The 7536-nt window shown below is 40.9% G+C and overlaps 1 long non-coding RNA gene across 1 annotated transcript; it reads right to left on the bottom strand.

The window, feature by feature from the left end:
• Positions 1–2525: 2525 nt before the first annotated feature.
• Positions 2526–3894, bottom strand: LOC125555775. Its single transcript, XR_007304852.1, has 3 exons — positions 3811–3894; positions 3041–3099; positions 2526–2600 (listed from the first exon to the last, which is right to left on the bottom strand). It is a non-coding gene; the product is annotated as an uncharacterized LOC125555775 (long non-coding RNA).
• Between the last annotated feature and the right edge of the window lie 3642 nt (positions 3895–7536).

Here is a 7536-nt window from a genome sequence, read left to right as displayed (position 1 = left end):
TAGTTGTTCAAATATGATTGTGATATGATACTGATATTAGTTAACCGACACATTTAATTGGTTAGCTAAAGGTCCCACTTGAGTTTCCAAATGCATGTCGCGACATATAGAGAGACATCATAATTGCATTTCTTTGTCACTTGTTGACCGTACTTTCTTGTCCATACCAAATCTTAGTTGTTATTTCAAAGCAAACATCGGTTGCTAACTACCCTTTGCGTGGTTTGTAGCTTCAGATCTGCCATCCCACAGCCACGGTCAACACTGTACTCATCGTGCTTATGTTTTCCCCATTTTATGATGACCACAATCAGCCTACGTGGTTCGTGTCGTAATAGGACTGCTCCACCCATCGAGCTAAACAAGCTTAGTTGTACAAATTCATATTTGATATTAGTGCTGATATTAGTAAAACTGAGAGATGTTTAATTGATTAGCTAAATGTTCCTACTTTAGTTTTGAAATGCATGTGAGCCACATATGGAGAGGCCTGAAAGAATAGTATTTCTCTGTGCGCTCTGGTTCATCATGGGTGACCAACCGACATTGTATTAAAAGACTTGTAATATCTTCAATCTGCTTGCTCTTCTGCTCTTTTTTAAGATGATACTCTTCTCTTGCGGTCGACTGGTCAGGTCGAGTTGTTTTCCCTTAGTATATTTTGAATCTGTCAGCTCAGGTCGACTTGTTCTTCTTTACTATATGTTGAAGCTATCATCTGCAAAGTGTCATCACTTCTGGAGCTCTCATATTTTGAGTAGTAGGCCACATTATATTAATGTGCACAACAAATTATAGCATGCATGGCATCTTTTAAAAGAATTGCATAGATAGCACCAAGTGGTTTACAGGGAGGCAGTATTGGATTAGAATCACTTCTGCATTACAAAGAAAATCTCACTTGTTTTTATGTTTTCTTGCATGTCAGATATTAAACATTGTCAAAATGAATATGAGAATGGGAGCATGAGAGGAATATTGCGGAATGATCCACTTCCTAACAAACTTGGCATGGTGGAGGATGGCCTATCTTATTCACCCATCAAGCACTACACCACATCACCACATCATCAATAGCCAGGTTGGTTGGAAATACAGCTTCCGCTGACAGATAGTCGGTCGGGAAAGAGTATTGCCGACCGATACCGTCTGTTGGGGAAAGTCCGGAAGGGAAAGCCCTTTCCCGACCGACATATCTTTCCTGAACGACTGTTGGGCGGCTATGGTGCATCTTTCCCGACCAACAGTCTATTGGGCCTACCATGGGCCTTTCCCGATCAACAGACTGTTGGGGTAACCATGGGCCTTTCCCGACCAACGGTTTGTTGGGGTAACCATGTACCTTTCCCGACCAACATTCTGTTGGGGCTTGCATTAGCCTTTCCCGACCGACTGTAAGACGGGGTTTGTTTTGCCGACCAACAATCAGATGGTGTTTTCTTTTGATGACCAACATTGTTTATCCAACCACAACTTTAATTAACATATGTTACAGATTGTTACATAAATATAATTCATGTTTCTAAGGATAGTCAACAAGACACCATACATCAGGTGCACCAACCATTTTTTATTCCATTTAACTAACTGTCACATACATACATTTCAGTCTGTTCTAGACATAACCACCAAAACACCATGTCACGTACATACACTTTAGTTTGTTCTAGACATAACCGTCAAGACACCATACATCAGGTTCACAGAAGGACAGCTAAAAGATGCAACTATGATACATTAGATATACAAAATGAGAGCTAAAACATCCAGTTGATGTGGATCGCTGGCTTCATGGTTCATAGTGAGTCCATCCTTGTGTTTGCTTCCTCCAAAAGTCAAACAAATCTCAAATATTACAATGCTTAATTAATCTATGAAATTGAATGCAGGCAGAGTTCACATGTGCACTACGCACACACAACATCACAAAATGAAGAATACACTTACCTAATCTATAAAAATAGCATATCGGTACATGAAGACTGCCAATCGACTTCCAGCAGTAACCATGGATGTGGCATAAAACCCTCAATCAACTTTTTGTATATCCATTTGGAAGGAAATGCATCATTTACTTTGTATGATTGCTGAGCATATAGTGTTCCTGGGGATATACTTAAGTTACTGTACTAGCAGCCAATATTCCAACACTTGTTTCCAAAAAAATAAACATACAACTTTGAAGATAGTGGATATAGTGAGCTAAAAGCTAAATATATGTAAGCGTGACTCTTTCAGTAGATGTATAGATTTCTGGTAGTTCAAACTGGATAAATGGAGTTGAAAGCTAATTATAGATGTGACTCTTTCTGAATGCCTAAAAGTATTATCTTAGCTCACCTAACACTGTTTTGGGCAGGAAGGGGGAACACTTAAAATGTACATGTGACCAAAAGGTTCCCAGCATTTTCACCCAGAATGGAAATAGGATTAAGAACAAATTAAATCCCCCAAAATAAGAGTAATATGAAGGAAAGAAACTACAACACCAAAGTAGATTCACCTGGTATCCTTGCCAAGGTAGGAGGACGCAGACTACTATTTAGCTTTGACTTGAATACACCATGATAATTGAAATCCTTAGTATTGGATTATATGCTCTGTTGAATTTGGCTCAAAAGGTTAAATATTCTAGATTGTATAATCAAAGCCATGAACAAAATCCATCAAAATCAGGCATTTAAAGCAAGTAGGATGGGACCAATATACTATGCAGAAAATAGTTATTATTGAGATGAAATTATATCAATCATACATGCCATCACTTCAGCCTGCACTACAATAGTTATCTAAGTAGAGAACAATGCAGAAGTATAATTAGAATGCTCAATGCTGCATATAGTTCACCCTAACAAATGGTCAGTTCCTTCTAATTAATGTATGATTTAACTCAGAATGGATAATTAGTATGGAATATTAGATAGTGAAAAAGTTCTAGGTGATGCAAATTCATTTGTACATGGGGATTTATCCTAAAGGCTCGTAGGGTGCCTCTAATCAGTAATTATAACATAATTGTAGGTAAGGAATTGAAGGTCACCTCTCCTACTTCCATTTCTTCCCAAGTGAGTATGCACACTAGCATGACCAACACTTCCCCTATTCACGAGAGAAAAAACGAAATCAAGAGAGTATGTTAACTTATCAACAAATCAAGTCATGGATGAATTGTCACCCTTTTACTCAAGAGGATTCTATAAACACAGCTGACAATCTACTATAGTATCAACACAGGGCTATGGTGACAAAGTAAACTTGAATGCCAAGTTCAACTACGAGTATACAAATACAAAGCCTATTGCCTGCTATGCTCTGCTTTACTGAATTAGTTGAGATATGGGCATACAGAAACTATTATCTGCTGGATAATACAACTACGACTATACAAAATTTATCCAGCTTCTGGTTCTTTTATCATACGCAACATACCAATTTGTTTTATTGATAAATTAGTGTCTAAGTGTATATTCTTAAAAAACAGCAGAAAGGTGATTCACAAATACTGTTTTTTCATGCAAAATAACAAGAATAACAGCAGCCAACTTGAGAGATCCAACAACACCCTAGGATGCCCACTTCCGATGCCATGTATGTTATGACAAAAAACATCATATTTGCTAAACTTGTACCCACACCATATTTATCCCATTCGGATAAGCTAAAATGATGTGGATCAAACTACACTCCATTCATAACGTAAGAGAGAAAGTGACAGTTTGGAAGTGAGGATGTTTAACTACCAAAGTTCCTCCAAATTGTATCCTATCCCTGTTTGTATAGTTCATATGATTAATAGATGCATAAAAATACCTGATAATGAGCTAGCAGGTGAAATTTACATAGCCAGGATTCCCAGGACACCATGTGCTACAAGTGTTCAAAAATCCAGTTCTGTAGCAAAAAGCACGCTAGTACCGGCAACGCTCTTGGCAGGCCCTTGAGGTAAATAGGCAAATGCTGACACACCATGTGTCGATTGAGCCCTGCAATCTTCAGAGTATCAATGCTGTCAAGTAAAAGTAACAAATGCATCTATAATATTAAGTTGGTTAGGTACAGACTTACAACTTCAGAAAATCTCCAGAAAATCTCCCAAAGAAAATAATCATGGATTAATGTACATCAATCATGTATTCATACACTTACTATCAAAGCATTAATCATGTATAATGCTGAAACAATAAAATAAATACTTACACTGGAACCACAAAAATCTACTAAAGTTTCAGTGGCCTTTTGTTTTAGTTAGTAGTTGAGTAATTGCCCAAACATCCACCAAACCTATTCAAGTTCGTTTCACCCTGCAAAAAAACATAAAACATTATCCAATTAAGTCTGCTAGCAATCACACAATATCAATAGACAATAATAGTAATCGATGGCTAGGGTTTGAACTTTACTGCTTCAAGAACTTAATTATTTCCATGAATCAAAGAAGAACTGATTTTTTTTAAAGAAACCAATTTGTAGAGAGATGGGGGCACCAGCCACTTGGCAATGGAAGGTTAATCGGTTGGAGTTAAAATCTGCACACACACACACACACACACCTTACAGATGTTGTTGCTGCCATGGATGTCTAAGAGAGATGGGGGCACCAACTGGCCACACTCCTAGTCGCCAGAAGATAAGGGAGCAGAAGCTGCCTGCCTCGTTCCGAACCACCAGGACCGAAGGGACCTTGTCCCGCTCAGATCTGCTACCCTGGGAGGGGGGAGAGGGAGTTGGGTATAGGTTGGGGCAGTGGCGCCATGGGAGCGAGGGGAGAGATGGGCGCAACGGGCGCCTGGGCACGAACAAGAAGTGCCGCCAACGGCAGCTGGGTGAGAGCATCGGCGCCATAGGACCACCTCCACATGGGAAAATAGCAGCGATGTGGGGATGGTGATGGAGTGGTGGGAAGGAAGAGATGGACAGAGTGCGGGAAGCGTCGCCGAATGCGAGCGTCAATGTCGTCGCCGCCGCTGCTCAGATCGGGAGGGGAAAGAGATAAGGGGGAGAGGTAGTGGTGTGGTGTTGATTTTTTCGAGCCGAATGGTGTATGAGGAGGGTTTTTTTAGGGAAATGAGGAGGTGGGTTGTGAGGGCGCGTGGCATGAAAATTGCGGCGTGGGCTTCGCGCTAAGTCACCTGCACGGCCCAGTTGGCGACCCAAAGTTGGTCGGCAATATTTGCCGACCGACTGTGTGACAGTAGCGCAGTTATCACCGACCAATGGTTTGATGCTATACATTTTAGCATTTTCGACCGATAGCTGGTTGCTATATATGAGTAATACCGACCAATAGTCTGATAGAAGTTTTTCCAGCAAACAGTCGGTCGGCGAAACTGACTTTTTCCAATAGACGTCCGTAGGGAATGTAGTGTCGTGGTGTAGTGAAGGTGCTTGCTCTAACTTTGCAAAGTTGTATTGGTCGCATATATTTTGCTTCTGACCTCTTGCATTACTTCTACTTTGTTACACCATCTGCTTAGTTTAAGCATTATATATGAGTATATGCCATAACTATCCATTTTCTGTACCTATTCCAGTCAAATGTTGTTCTTTCGTAATAGGTGTCCAAAAGGAAGAGGGTGAGTGCAGGTCGTCAAGGAGTACAAACTAGGTATTTGGAAAAGGTAGTGATACCTGTTAAATCAGATAGATCAGCAGCCACAGAAAACATAGGCCCAACTCTACCACACTTTACCCCTACTCCAGTGGCCAAACCCCTATTAAAACTGCTGGGAGCCAGCGTCAGGTACTGTCTATGATATCAATTCAAAATTTGAACTCCTAAATTTCTGCTTGTGCCTTACCTTCTCTCTTGTATGAAAACTAATTTTAGATGAATCTCCTTGCTCAAAGGATCATACGATCTCAAAACAATAATGGGCTCTGCATTGCTCTTGTCAGTACCTCTCACCCTTTTGCCTTGTAACGCTGTACTTAACTAATTGCTATTTGATTATGTATCATCAGTCTGCACCTGAGCTTCATTATCCTCTATTTCTTCCAATATTATTTGATCTATTTTTACTCTTTGCAAAATGTAGAATAATGGCAAAGCTTATAAAGAATTTTCTTTGGGGAATTTATTGAATTATCCTTCCATCAACATGGAGAAGGGCTTTGTCCAGCCCGTGTTGACATGTAATGTAAGCTCATCCTTCTCAAGCCTTCAAACTTTGTTCTAGTATAGATTTGGATAGGCATCATTTCCTCCACTGTTGTTGCTTTGCTGTTTACATCTGATTGGATGTTTGCAACAACTACCGTTTCAAATTGTAGTTGTAAAAGCATGTTCCTTATGCAGAACAGTTCCATTTATTTGCTTATATAATTGTGAAACCTTTTACGTGTCTCCTTGTTTCTCTTTCAGAATCGTATCTCTTACGCCAGGCAGAACTTTAGGGAAGATAGTGAGCCAAATCATCTTGAGGACAGCGAGATGACCCCAAGGTCCTGTCTTGATGAAGATGGTGAGTTGAAGCTACTCACCAGCAGGTGTGAGACAACATCTATGCAGTCGCTGCCTCAATCAGTTCGACTTCTTCAGTCTCAACTTAAAGCAGAAAGGCTTGCTTCAGCTTAGCTCCGACTTGAAGTCAAAGATGCAATGAAGATGTCAGAGGACTGCCGTGCGCACCATCATGCCTTAAATCTAGTGTTGATGCATCTATCGTTGACACAACTAAGGCCTACTCAGCTTCTTCAACTGTTTGGGGGGGGGCGACCTAGCCAGGCCTAGTGCCTTCTAAAGTGCTCTCAGTATTGTATATTATTTTGTCGGCGCGTTTATTTGCACTGGTGGTGAACTTTCATGCCTAGTGGATGTAATATGTGTGATAGCCGTGATAACCTAGCGTAAGTTGCTTGCTTATTTATTTCCTTGTTGTCTTGTTTATTTGTTTGCTTCTAGTCATTGCAGTTCTTTTTCCACGGTTTGCTAGTGGCTGCAATAACCTATTTTTTTAAACTAGGCCACAATAACCATGGGCTAATATTTACTGTAGTGACACTGGGCCTCCTACGGGTCGTAGAAACAGTGGGCCTTCTACGGGCCATAGAAACAATGGGCCTTCTACAGGCCGTATCATCAATGGGCCTTATACGGGCAATATGATCGATGGCCAAACATCGGCCAATAACAGGCCGCATTATGGCCGTAAACGGGCTAGAGTTGGCATCGTCCGTTCATGGGCCGACCATAACGGGCCATCGTTAATAGGCCGTATTTGATGACGCTATGAAAACAGCCCAACGTATTAACGGACCACAAATGGGCCGACTGTAACCACGGGCTGAATTTGGCCCACAAGCAGAAAATGACAGTAACGGGTCGTAAGTAAGCGAATGCTGGAAATGAGCCCAAGAATAAATGGGCTCTGAGAAGGCCGAAAGATAACATGGGCTGGAAACGTCCCAACGGAATAAAGGGTCATTAATGGGTATAAAGTGATACACTGTTCATTACGGGCCAGTTTCACCACGGGCCATTAATGGGTGTAAAGTGATACACTGTTCATTACGGGCTAGTTTCACCACGGACCGTTA

The sequence above is a fragment of the Triticum urartu genome, chromosome 5 (assembly GCF_003073215.2).
Source record: "Triticum urartu cultivar G1812 chromosome 5, Tu2.1, whole genome shotgun sequence".
NCBI classification, from domain to species: Eukaryota; Viridiplantae; Streptophyta; class Magnoliopsida; order Poales; family Poaceae; genus Triticum; species Triticum urartu.
Note: the sequence above shows the minus strand (reverse complement) of the source record. Positions and strands in the feature narration are given on the sequence as shown.